This window comes from Leucopleurus acutus (genome assembly GCF_964270905.1).
Source record: "Leucopleurus acutus genome assembly, chromosome: 5".
Taxonomy (NCBI): domain Eukaryota; kingdom Metazoa; phylum Chordata; class Mammalia; order Artiodactyla; family Delphinidae; genus Leucopleurus; species Leucopleurus acutus.
In genome coordinates, this window is record NC_139147.1 from 81416320 (window position 1) to 81429351 (window position 13032).

A 13032-nucleotide genomic window follows, 5' to 3' on the forward strand; every position below is an offset into this window, starting at 1 on the left:
TAGAATTTATCAGGAAACTTGAATCTTTTGCGTTGCTCATTCGGTTTTCTGGGCTATTCTAACAAGAATTCTTAACCTAGGTACAAGGGCTGCAGGAGGCCTGAAGACACCTTGGAATTGTATGTAAGATATTGAGTACATTTTTCTGGAGAGAATGTCCGTAACTATCAGAAGGTTCTTGAAGGGACCCATGACCGCTCAAGCTGTTAAAAGTAACAGTTCTGAGCCCTCTTTGAGTCCTAAGAGGCATCAAATTATGACTCAACTGTTGGGGTTTCAGGAAATTCTTCCCCCAGTGGCCTCTCGACATAGGTTGTTTGTTGGCAAGGAAGGTGGTTGGTTGCACACAACTGGTGTTCCCTGTGGAATCGTTTTGTTCATGGAGTAAGAACCAGGCCCAAGGATGCTGGATGATGAGCCAGGTGTGATGTCAAGTATTAGAAGACCTTTAATGGCAGGGATAGGGCTATATTGAGTTCCTTCTGCTTCCTAATCATTAACAGGCTAATTACTAATGGCTAACTTAGGAATGTTATGAAATTTATCATCTCATTGTTGGCATAAACAAAAGAGAGATTTAATTCACCTGAAATTACATAATGTGTTAGAAGGTATTCTAGGACACAAGGGTAATTAAGACATGGTTCCTGCCTTCAAGGAATTCATAGTCTAGCAAAGAAAAAATAAGCCTCAAATATTTTTTACAAAATGATTTTCACATACAAAGAGGCTACATGTTGTAGGTCATAGCGTATACAGGAAGCTGTATAGTATAAGACACTTATTAATGGTCGTATCCTAACATCACTTGTAAATGAATTGTTTAGAGTGCAGAAATTGTGTTGTAAGGGAACCAAACTAAGAACTGTTATTTTTTGAGCTCCTACTACATGCCAGGTGATAAACTAGTTATTTTAAATACATTAGAATATTTGAATCCCCAAACTGCCCTACAAGGTAAATACTAACATTCCCATTTTACAGATAACGGAACTGAGGCTGGGAGAAGCCAAGTCACCCGGCCGAGGTCATACATCTTTTTAAGCAGTGGGGCTGATCTGATTTAAGCTAGCTTCTAATTCTAGAGTTCAGACTCTGTTCTCTGCACTTGCTATCTTCCATGGATTGCATCAAGCAAACACCAATTGTATATTAAACATTCTGGTGGGTACTTGATACATGATCCCACCCAGTGCTTGCAATGACATGCAAGGGTAAATGCTACTGTCCCCATTTTAGAGATGAAGAAATTGAGGCTGAGGAAGGTGGAGCTGTTATCAGTTGGATCCACTTTTACGGATGGTCTCCATGTGGAAGTGCCTGCTGAGTTCCAGAGAGGGACCGCAGCTATCCCACCACTCTTACCTTGTGCGGTGGGACTCTTCTCCCTATCTCAGCGTCCACAGCAAGGAGCACGACTGACTACATGACTTGCGTGGCCCAGTGCAAAGGGAAGTGTGGGGCACCTTGCTCAAAAATCATTAAGAATTTCAAGTCAGTGACAGCAGAGCATTAAACCAACCACAGAGCCCTTCTCAGTGTGGGTTCCCATACAGCTATACAGATCTCACAGCTATGAACTGGTCTGATCAAGGAGAGAGGAGATCAAAAAATGAAGACACATTTGCCAGGGCTCACAGAGTGGGGAGTTGGCAATAAAGGTAAAAGAATGAAGGAAAGAGGGTTTCAGTTCGGGGAGGAGGGGGACGGATTATCAGTCCCTCAAACAGGCGGTAGTCAGAATTAGCAGAGGAGCCAGCAGTGTCTTCCAGGTATCCAAGAACCAGTCCCCTACAAAGTTTCTGGACTCCCTCTCTGTGAAGCGTTTTGTATGTATGGGACAGATACATATAAGCTACCTAATTCCGATGTCACTGTCAGTGAGTATCCAGAAAGAGAAGTCTAACTATGGAATTTTTTCACTGCTGCTCAGAAACTCAGAGCACTTGAGGAATGTGGTATTCCAAACCTGCTGAGTGCCATCCACTTGAACATGTCCCTCAGCAGTTTAGGCTGAAGCAAGATATTTCCTGTTAGGTCCTTGAAAGGGACCGAAAACAGAGCTTCATTCCTACCAGAAGCTGACCACCTTTCCCAAAAGCCCTTGAGTAATGAGCGGGCTGTGGAGTGTTCACTTTCTTGGAGCCAGGCCCGTGGAGTAGCTGATGAGGGGTTCCCCAGAAGCCCTAATGAAGCCTGAGTCCTGAAGAGGCTGGCAATACATCTTGCAAATAACTAAGCCCTTAATAGGTATTTATAGAATGAGGCAGCAGGGTATAGTCTAAGTTGGCATCAGAACTTGGCCCTGCCACTTACTAGCTATGTGACCTTGGGCAAGTTACTTAATCTCTTTAATCCTTTGCTTCCTCCCCTGAATCTTACACGGTTGCTATAAGTATTTAATGAGATAATGTGTAAGTGCATGGCACATAGTAGGTTCTTAGTAAATATTTGTCGTTGCATATTATTGAATGACAGGCATGAGGAAAGCATTGCCTTAAATTTGTCAGTAAGGCATTGACAATAAAAGGCTTTTCTGGTGGAGTGGCAAGTGGGATTCAGTTATAGAGTCTTGGCTTCATTGACATGGCGCTTGACCTGAAAAGTTGGAGGAGACGCCAGCTGTGATACACTGAATCTGTCCAGATCCTCTTAGGGGGCGGAAAGATAGCACCAATTAGCCGGAATTGGATTGGATTCTACAGACTGGAGCTGTAGAAAAAATTCCCTTCATTGGCTCCATGGGTGTCCAAGAGGCAGAGATCCGGGGTCTGAAGACCAGGGAGTTTAAGTCCAAATGCCAGTTTCAGGCTAGAGGCAGGATCGAGGTAGGGGTCACAGACCCCTGTTGACATTATAACTGGAGGAACAGGGTGGGAGTGAGTAAGAGGGAGTTGCAGGACAGGTGCCATGCGCTCCATGGAAAATCTGGGCTTACCAGCTGGGGCCATGGAGTGCACAGTTGGTGGGTAGGCGGGTGGCCCAGGGCAGTCAGACACTGGAGGTGTGATTCCCCTTCCTTCGCTGATGCTCGCTCTCCCCTCACCCTCCGAGCATCTCTTCTCCCACTTTAGATGGACACAGAGATGTTCTGTGGGAGGCAAAGTAGAAGCCAGCAGAGCTCAAGCCATACAATTCTGGAAGCAAAAAGGCCTCCTCTCTTGAATACCTGTAGCATGCTCTGCAATCACAAGCACAAACCGTATCACCATTTACTTAAGATGTTCTTTTTGTATCTAAAAACGAGACCATTCTAAGCTATTTTTTCCAGGAGCCCTGTGAGGGAGCCCAGTGTTACGGCCCAGATTTTTGACTTTCCCAGAGCATACATGTACAGCAGCAGCAGATACATCAGGGTTAAAATCTTCATTCTGTGCCTGAATTGGGTTTGCTTCTTCTTATCTAATACTCAGCAGCCCAAGAAAGACCTGCCCTAGGTAGGACTCAGAAGTCCAGACTGTCTGCACCTGCTTGCTTCAATATATCAAACTAGGTTTTTTCAAACATGTAGGATTCAGAAAAGCCCCAAGTGAAGTTGATTATGGCATTTTCTGTTTTTATTCTTACTCCCGTATGTATTTATAAAGGAAATGCAAACCTTATGCTTTGTGTTCAAGTACCTTCAAGTCTTCAAGTCAGGTCTGACAGAACCACTTACTTAATTAGTCGAATGTTTCTATACGAGCCCACAAAAATGTTTTATCCCCCATCCCTCCTAGAGAGAGAGGCAGCTAGTGAAATGAATGAAATATGGGTTCGTGTTTTTTTCACCAGGCGTTCGTCATTACGCAACTGCTGAAGACCAGGGTTTTTTTGGCTGTCTTATTTGTTTACAGTCAGCCCTTGATTATTTGCAGGAACGAGGGAACAGCAACATAGATCATTTAAAGCTGTGGATGGTCAGAGATTTGGGGAGGCTGTTGTTAATCTTTGTGTGCAGGTCTCTGCTCTGAAGATTCACAGTATTTTAAATGATATGAAGTCACATGAACTCTGAACATTTCCTTCATTTTCCCCCTGGCTCCCCAGTCCATGTTGGAACAGACAGCACAACTTCTCAGGCTGGTACACACGAACAGCCTATGATATCTCAAGGCTCCTTACAAAGTTGCTTGTTTGCCAGAACAGTTCCTTACTGTAGCTTAACAGGCCTTTTCTTCTAGCCCCCGCCAGGCTGGAACATATCCTGCCAGGTATGATTCATGTCAACGAAGAGTGGAATCAGTTTGTGATGATATCAGAAGGAACTTGAAAGCCAGCTTTGTTTTCAAGTCTTTAGGCCTGATATTCCAAAAGTTATCAGTATTTATTTATTGATTGCTCTCTAGAAATATTTCCATCAAAGAGCTCAAGATATAGTATAGGATGAAGTTCAGAAGTGTTAAGGTCAGCATGATAACCTCATGGAAGAAAATCAAAGTATACAAATTGACGGTAAGGTAGGAACTGGCTAGGTCCTCAAATGGGTGTTGACAGTCTGAATGCTTTCCAGAAGGGAGAGGTCAGGAAAGAGCTGGAATCTGAAACCACGTCTTATAAGGAAGGGCTAAATTGGGGATTGTTTCACCCAAAGAAGAGAGGACTTGGGAAGAAGTGATTATTGGCCTCAAATATTTTAAACGTGCTTCTCATAAAGGAGGAATTAGGTTATTTTGAGTGAAAAATCAATGGGAAAAGTGACTGGGTAGACCAATTTGAGCCCCATATAAGGGACATCAATTCTACCAGTTGAGGCCATCCTCAAGTGCAGGGGGCTAATGGGTAGGGGAACAGGTGTGGTGAGTTTTCACATGTTATGCCCAAGCAGGCGCTGGACAATCATTTTGGAGCTCCAGTGGAGCCAAGTGCCCAGGAGGATAGGTTCTGTCATCAGACAACCTGGATTCAAATTCTGGAGTTGCACTAACCACTTGTATGTGATCTTGACCAAGCTACTCTTCTAAACTTCAGTCTGCTTACCTGTAAAATTGGAATATAATACTATATTAGTTTCCTATGACTGCTGTAACAGATTACCGCAAACTAGCGGTTTAAAACAACACACATTTATTACATCACAGTTTTGGAGGGCAGAAGTCTGAAATAGGTCTCACTGGGCTAAAATCAAGGTCACATCAGGGTAGCATTCCTTTCTGGAGGCTCTAGGGGAGAATAAATTGCCTTGCCTTTTCCTGCATCTAGAGACTGACCACGTACCTTGGCTTGTAGCCACCTTCCATCTTTAAAGCCAGCCATGGCCAGTTAAGTCTTTCTCACATTGCATCCCTCTTCCCCTTAAAGGATTCTTGTGATTACATTGGATTCACTCGGATAACCCAGGATAATCTCACCCCTCAAGGTCAGCTGACTGCCAGTTTAAATTCCAACTGCAACCTCAATTGCCCTTTGCCACGTAACGTATCAGATTCATAGTCACAGGTTCCAGGGGTTAGAACATGGACATCTTTAGGATATCATTCCGCCTACCACAAGTGCCTTACCTCGTAGAATTATTTTGAAGATCCAATGAAACAGTGCATTTAAAATGCTTGTTACAGAGGTTCGGCACGTCAATGCCAGCTATTATTATTATTAACATTCTTATTATTACAAAGACAGAACCCACATAGATAATAGTCATGTTAAATGACTCAGAAAAGCCCTTAAAACTATGAGATTTGGAAATTCTCTAAGAGGGACAGGTAAATATCTATTGGTCATAGGGTAGGAGTCATGAAAAAAACATGGCACTTTTTTCATTTATCTTGACAGAGTATCTTCAATAAAATAACAGTACAGGTATCATTATGTAATTTAATAATATATCATATAGTATGATATCATAGTATATTTCAAAATCATTATAAATAATTTGTAAAGTTCAGAAAAGTTAAAGGAAAAACCAATCACTCATATTCCCATCACTCAAAAACATAATATTGCCATTTTTGTGCATTCCAGCAGTTTACTTGATATACGTATTTTAAAATAATTATGATAATATGTCCTTATAAAATTTTATGTACTATTTTTTAAACAAATTTTCCTTATTCAAATAAAGGCTTGTTGTAGAAAAATAAATCCTATTGTACCCCCCCAAAAAAATAAACGTTATTAGCATTCTAATATATTTTCCTTCAGCACTTTGCTGCACAATTTTATTTACTTAAGATCACATGGTATACACTGGGTTAAAACATTATTAACCCAGTAGCACTTACAGGTTATAAAAGACAAATGATATAAAGGAGCTGATTGGAGTGAGTTTATCTGCAGTGGGAGTTTTATTGTCTTTTCCAATTAAAAAAATTCCAGTGATTTTGTTCAGTTAATATGAGAGTTTTAAAGATGGTATTACTCAAGTCCCTTTGCAGATGAAATAACTACTTAATATGTTACGCAGTTCTACTTCTGTGGAGAGCAAATAAAAAAATATAATTCTCTTAGCACAGTTCCTGGTCCTGTACATAGTTTTGCTATATCTGAAAAAGACCAGTTTGTGTTTTATGTGACCATCAGAGGTAGCAAGAATTACCATCTGGGCTGTGCAGTGGTGTAGTTTTTTAAGCATGCATGACTATCAGGCTGTATTGAAGTGCTCACGAAGGCGATAAGCCCAGTATAATCAGCATTGCTCCAACTCATACTAACAATAGGAGCCGTCATTTATTGAATGCTTTCAAGAGTTTTGTGTGTATTATTTTTAACTGGTACAACTCTCCAAGGAGCACATAAATATTATTGCTCCATTTTACAGATGAGAATATTGAGGCTCAGAGAGATTATACAACTTGCTCAAGAACGTACAACTAATTAGGGGAGTGGCTATTCAAACCTAGTCTGTCTGACTCCACAGCTTCCACTCGTCCCACTACACTTCCTGCCTCCGTGAATGCCCAGTTTGGTGCCCCATGACCAAAGACGCACTCAGGAAAGAGACAAGAGAAGAGCCGCAGAGACAATTAACAAGGCCCACGAGAAAAATTTTTTTAAAAATCATTTTTCCTGGAGAGGAGAAGCAGAGAATGTGTTGGGAATGGGCCTCAAGGGTGTGAAGGATTGACAACAGGAAATAGTGACCACACCTCCTTACTCTTCCTCTCAGCTCAGGAAAGAATGCGAGGGGAAGAATGTACTTCTAAAGTGAGGAATTGCCGTTTGGAATGGGAGGAAGAATCTCCTGGCTTGGAGACATATTAAAGGCTAAAATGAGTTATTGAGAGAAGTATTGTGGAATGTCTTGCAAAGATTTCTAAAAACAGAAGACAGCCTCATTCATCTGGGCTGACAAACACATCATCTCCTCTGAGCCCAGGAGTGAGTCATTGTGCTACCAAATGGGAGCCCCTGCTTCCCACCCCACCAATGACCAGGGGTCCCCGAGAGACCTCTCACCCGCTTTATTCCTCAGTTCCCACTTGGGCCCCAAGATGACTGCTCCTCGGCAAGTCCTCAGCAGCCCCCTGGCCCATCCTGATGCGCTTCCCTCTCAGGCCCACCCTACCTGGAGCTGCTCGTGGCTTTTGTCCTGTTTCTGCCCCACGAGAATCTGCTGCCACAACCCACGTCCCATTTTATAGAATTTAAATGCACCTGCTTTGCCTTCAGGGCCCTTTATAAAGTTCTCCTTCCCAAACACGGGGCCAGTCTTACTGTTTGCTTGCTCCATTATTCCCTCCTTCCCCCCAAGTGCCCTTAATTTCTCAGTCTAGGATGACATCTCTGGGACCTCATCATCACCTAGCACTTGTTTCAAAATGCACTCTAAAATATTCTGAAGAGTCCCTCCCTGCCCACCCCCAGCCCTGGCCTCTGCTTTTTCTTAGAATCCATCTACATGGTTTTTTGTTTTTGTTTTTTTGGTTTTTTTGCGGTACGCGGGCCTCTCACTGTTGTGGCCTCTCCCGTTGCGGAGCACAGGCTCCGACGCGCAGGCCCAGCGGCCGTGGCTCACGGGCCCAGCCGCTCCGCGGCATGTGGGATCTTCCCGGACCGGGGCACGAACCCGTGTCTCCTGCATCGGCAGGTGGACTCTCAATCACTGCGCCACCAGGGAAGCCCATCTACAAGGTTTTTGACACATTTTTTCCTACTTTGATTTTTCCTCTTCTGTAAGTCATCATTTTGACACCAAACTCTCTCTACCTCATTCACAAGCTTGCTCACTCAGAGCAGGGTCTGAACCCTTTGGGGATCCACTGACTTAAAACCAGAAGGGTGGTGCTGGCACATGCCCTCATTCAGCCAGAACGTATTGAGCATCTATTCTGTTAGCATGATGCTGGGGCCAAGAGGAAAGATGGATGACCAGAGGCCCTACTTGCCGAAGTCCTTGGGCCTACTTGGGAAGATGAGCACATATAGAGGCTCTTAGCAACTGTATTAGTTTTCTAAGGTTGCCGTGACAAATTACCACTAACTGGGTAGCTTAAAACAACAGAAATTTCTCTCTCACAGTTCTGGAGGCTAGAAGTCTGAAATCAAGATGTCGGCAGGGTTGGTTCCTTCCCAGGCTCTGAGGGAGAATCTGTTCCATGCCTCTTCGCTTGCTTCGGGTGGTTGCCAGGAATTCTTGGCATTCCTGGACTTGTAGCTGCATCACTCCAATCTCTGCCTCTGTCTTCACATGGCTTTCTCCCTCTGTGTTTCTGTGTCTCTCTGTCCAAATTTCCCTCCTCTTATAAGGGCATCAGTCATTGGATTTGGCCCACTCTAATCCAGTATGGCCTCCTCTTAACTTGATGACATCCGCAAAGACCCTATTTCCAAATAAGGTCACATGCTGAGGCACTGGGGGTTAGGACTTCAACAGATCTTCTTGGGGAACACAACTTAATTCCCAATACCAACCCTCCCTCAAACCCTCACAAAGGATGGAAAAACCATATAATATGGTGAGCTTTGTGTTAACAAGGGGACATGAATAATGAATGGGAGCACCTAACTGAGAAAGTGGGATGAGACTACAGAAAGAAGGTTACGTTTGAGCGTGAGCTTGAGAGAGAATGGGAATTCACGAGGACAGGAACTGGGTGTGTGCTAGGAGGAGGGAAGCAGGCTGGGCCAAGGGCAGAAGTGTGAGAAGACGGGAACACAAGAGGAAAGGAGGGTGGCTCTGAGGTGAGGTGGAGGGCAGCTACAGCAGGGTCTCGGTGCTCTGCACAGGAGTTTGCACTTTATCCTGTAGGTGAGCGGGTAGATGGTGAGGTAGGGAGTCAGCAAATGCTTTTTGAAAATATCAATGCTGAAAGTATCAATGAAGGAATAAATTATTCTTCCAAGTATTTCCAGAGCCAAAATGTCAGGGTTCCTGAAACACGGGGACCTTTATATACTGAGCCTTGCTGAAGGGTTAGGATAGTGCGGGCTGTTAAATCAGAGACCCAGGGAGAGAGGAGGAGAGGTAACCCCAGGGGGAAACGGAAAGAAGAGGGTAGAAATAAGGGGAACCAGCTCTGCTAACCTGGGGGAGTTAGTACATATCAGGGCCAGAAAATCTATGGAAACCAACCAACTTTCGTACAAACTCTGAACCTTGATGCACACTGTTTGCTTGTGGAAGTAGAAATCCATTTTGAAAAAAAAGTCCGTAAGTCATTGTCTCTTTTCTGCCCCCACAATTTCAGATTCTCTCATGCAGAAGTTGACTTAGATAGCTTTTAAACTTAGCAGAATGTGTTTTTTTGTTTGTTTGTTTTTAGCTCCAGAGAAAAGAATATCAGATCTTATTCACCCTCTATTGTACTTTACTAATTAAAACGTTGGAGAATTACTGTCGTTTTGTATAGGGGCATTTCTGTGATACAGAGTCCATCTTTGTATTTAGAGCTGATGTGATCAGCATATTCATTCCAATATATTTTCCTTAAACTCTTCATACTTGCGCATGTTTTATTAAAAGGAGTTTGGAAGAGTAATAGATACTCTCAAGAAAGATTCAAGTGATTAATTCCTCATTTAAATCAACATCTGCTAAAGAAAATTTTACTGCATTCATTATTTGGCCAAAGGAAATTCTGAATTCATCTTCTTGCTATACTTATTAGGAAACTCAGTAACTCTCTTTAGTGAAATAAGTGAATTATCTCTCAAGAAACCCTGAGCAAATGGCTTTCCAACTCCATATCTCAGGCTATGTCACCCTTATGTGAAATGTAGATGCTAATCCCTCACGAGTTAGTCACTGCTCTGATTCTTAATTTTCTGGCGCGTAAATGGAAATTACAATGATCTCACAAGATGCTTATGAGAATTAGAGGAGATAAATAAATGGATTTGAAATGTTTCAGGTGCTGGTATGATGCTATTCGTTATACAGGAATTTGTCAGGAGAACATGCAGCAGTATATATATGAGTACACAGCAGAATCTCTCACTTAAATGCATAGTGCTGTGATTCTTACCTATAATAACAACATATAGAATCTTAGCTTTGGACTGGATTTTAGGTTTTAACCCCCTTCCCAGCATAAGCATCCCTTCTACAAACATCACTCTGAGAGAGGTCTTCAGAGCTCTGCTTTGAAGATTACAGATCTCTACTTTGAAGATTGTAGGAGTGGTGGGGGTTTTTTTTATTTGTTTTTTGTTTTTTGTTTTTTTTGCCATACCACTTCACATTTTACTAAGAAAGCCTTTTCCCGATCTTCTAATGCTCTTCAATGAACGAGGGGCTCTCCTCGTTCCAAGAGTGTTCTTATAGCCTCAAGTTGCCAAAGTATCAGGGACTTAACATAATTGCTGAATATTCATGTTTATTGAACCTACACTTAGGTTGAAATTCCTCACTGTCTAGTAACAAGATGTTTTCTATTCTGTTGAACGAAGAGTCCCTTTAATCTTGAAAGTGGACCGTTTTGGAGAGCATTCCAAAGTGCCAATCAAGCCAAGTACCCTACCTTGCCTTTGAACTCAATGAGCTGAAAGTGTGTCTGTAATCTCCAGCTTTGGGTTACCGTAGGGCCAGAGGTGGTAGGAATGTCATGGATAAATTAAAACCCCAAACTGTTAGTTTCAGTGAAACTTTTATTGGAACCGTCAACACAGAGCATTCTAGTTAATCAGGTTCTCCCTTTTGTCTTCTGTCCCACCTCGTCCCTGAACTTGGGTAGGGAGAGGGATGGAGGCTGCTTATAATCAGGGTTTCTGCAAACACGTGCAGGGTTGGGGGTGAGGATAATACAACAGGATGCCCTCCAGCTTGAGCTGATGGCCTGGTTCATGATTTGTACTTATAATCGTGTTCCCCACCCAGCTGGAGATGAGTGTACTACAGAAAAATTAAATGACCAACAGTAAGTCAGTGGGTTAGAAAAGAAGAAGAGATCTGGGGACTGGATAACTTGTCCCTTAATTATCAAGACTTAATAGTATAATGTTAACATTCATAATAACCATCCATGTGTGCAAAGTGGGAAATTCAGGGGCAAGGTAAACATGAACTTAAGCTACTTCTGCAGTAGTTAAAGGACAAGTTCGTTACTTGGTGTTCCATGATTGCTGAATAGTTGATAACTTACCAGGTTATACCTGATTTATAAACATAGAACAACTGAAAAAAAATTTCCCCCGAAAATGTGGGCTTGGGTTGATATTTCATTTCTGTGCACATGATCTTTACAAATACCAACAGCTTCAACTCTTACTGTCCTGCAGCTGGTCAGACCTTCAGACCAGACACATATTAGGACTCATAACCAAAGGTACCAGAGCACAGATGGAAAGGATCAGATTGGGAAGGAAGTGGGAGAGACACTTTTGAGGCAGCTTTTAGGAAGATTCCCAGGAGGAAACTACAGAGGTCTATATGAGGGGTCACAAATCCAAATGTCAGCAGAGACAGGCAGTTAATGTAAATGAGGGAAGTGGGAGGAAATAAAGCTTTAAGGAGTGGTGGTAACTCTGGCAAAGTGGAGAGCATATACCCTGTGTAGTGGGAGCAGCCAGTACTCAGCTCTGGTCAATCGTTGCCAGGTTGGAAAGCAACCCAGTGTTAACAGATCCGATTTCTCAAGAGAAGCTGGGCTCCAGGTGTTCATGTAAAATATCTTCCAATTTTAAAAACCACTGTGCAAGTCAAACACCTTTCCAAGCCTCAGAAGATCTGTAGGCCTCCAAGTTGTCACACTGATGCCCAGGAAATATAAACTCAGGGATATGATGGGGGCCAATTACTTTTTTTGTTTTTTTTGCTCCACCATGGTCACAAATTATTGGTGTTGCAAATGTAAACTGGTCTCCTACCGAAGGAGAGAATGAATAGGCTTGAGGAAACCTAAGAGGTCAGTGTCTTTGCATTGATGAAGGGTTCTTAGACATCCTAAAAGAAATGATCCAGAAAGAAAAGGCACTCAGAAGGTCAAAGAGAACATAAAGCAGAATCAGAGTCTGATTAATAAGTAGATATAACATAGAAATAAAGAGGGAAGGCCCAGTCCCTTTTGGGGAGAAAAAAAGTTAAAGTATGAGATTGTACCCAAAGGAGATAGATTTGGACCTTCTGGAGAAGGGAGAGTAGAACAGCTAACAGGATCATCATGAGGTTTGATGAGCGCCTATGGGAGTCACTATCAGGTTGTCTTCTTCAAGCAGTTAGCATTGGTTAAAGTGCATCCCACGGGATGTTAAAAGGAGAGGCACAGGAAGACAGGGGAGCTCAGTCATGGGAAAATTCAAAGTTAAATCTATTTCTTTTCTGTATGATAATGTAGAGCCTTTAGTATATGTAGATTCTAACCTATTGAGACCATGCAAAAGCAGGATAAATTATTTAGTCTCCCAAATTTAGTTGACCACAGAATCCCCATACCCCAGAGCATCTTGTGAGACCAATATTTTGCTGAATTCACGTTAGTGAAAACCCCTGCATTAAAGACAAAAAGGAGTAAACATGCTCAGATAACCCATAGACTATGTCTCCCTTCTGGCCATGGGTGTGGGAAGAAGTCACTCATCCGGAGGAATCCTGGTTAGTATCTCAGGTGACTCTGGTATCTTGGGTAGGAAACTAAGGGACATGGTGCCGAGGTGATGCTCTAGTCTCTTCCTCAGCCG

At 42.7% G+C, this 13032-nt stretch overlaps 1 protein-coding gene and 1 long non-coding RNA gene across 4 annotated transcripts in view; one reads left to right on the forward strand and one right to left on the reverse strand.

Annotated features, from left to right (window-relative positions):
- Positions 1-13032, reverse strand: part of LOC309962629 — a 742666-nt gene that overhangs the window by 297882 nt on the left and 431752 nt on the right. The gene's annotated exons all lie outside the window — the stretch shown is intronic.
- DGKG (diacylglycerol kinase gamma) overlaps positions 1-13032 on the forward strand; it is a gene marked incomplete at its 5' end in the record, with an annotated part of 158831 nt that overhangs the window by 79933 nt on the left and 65866 nt on the right. The gene's annotated exons all lie outside the window — the stretch shown is intronic.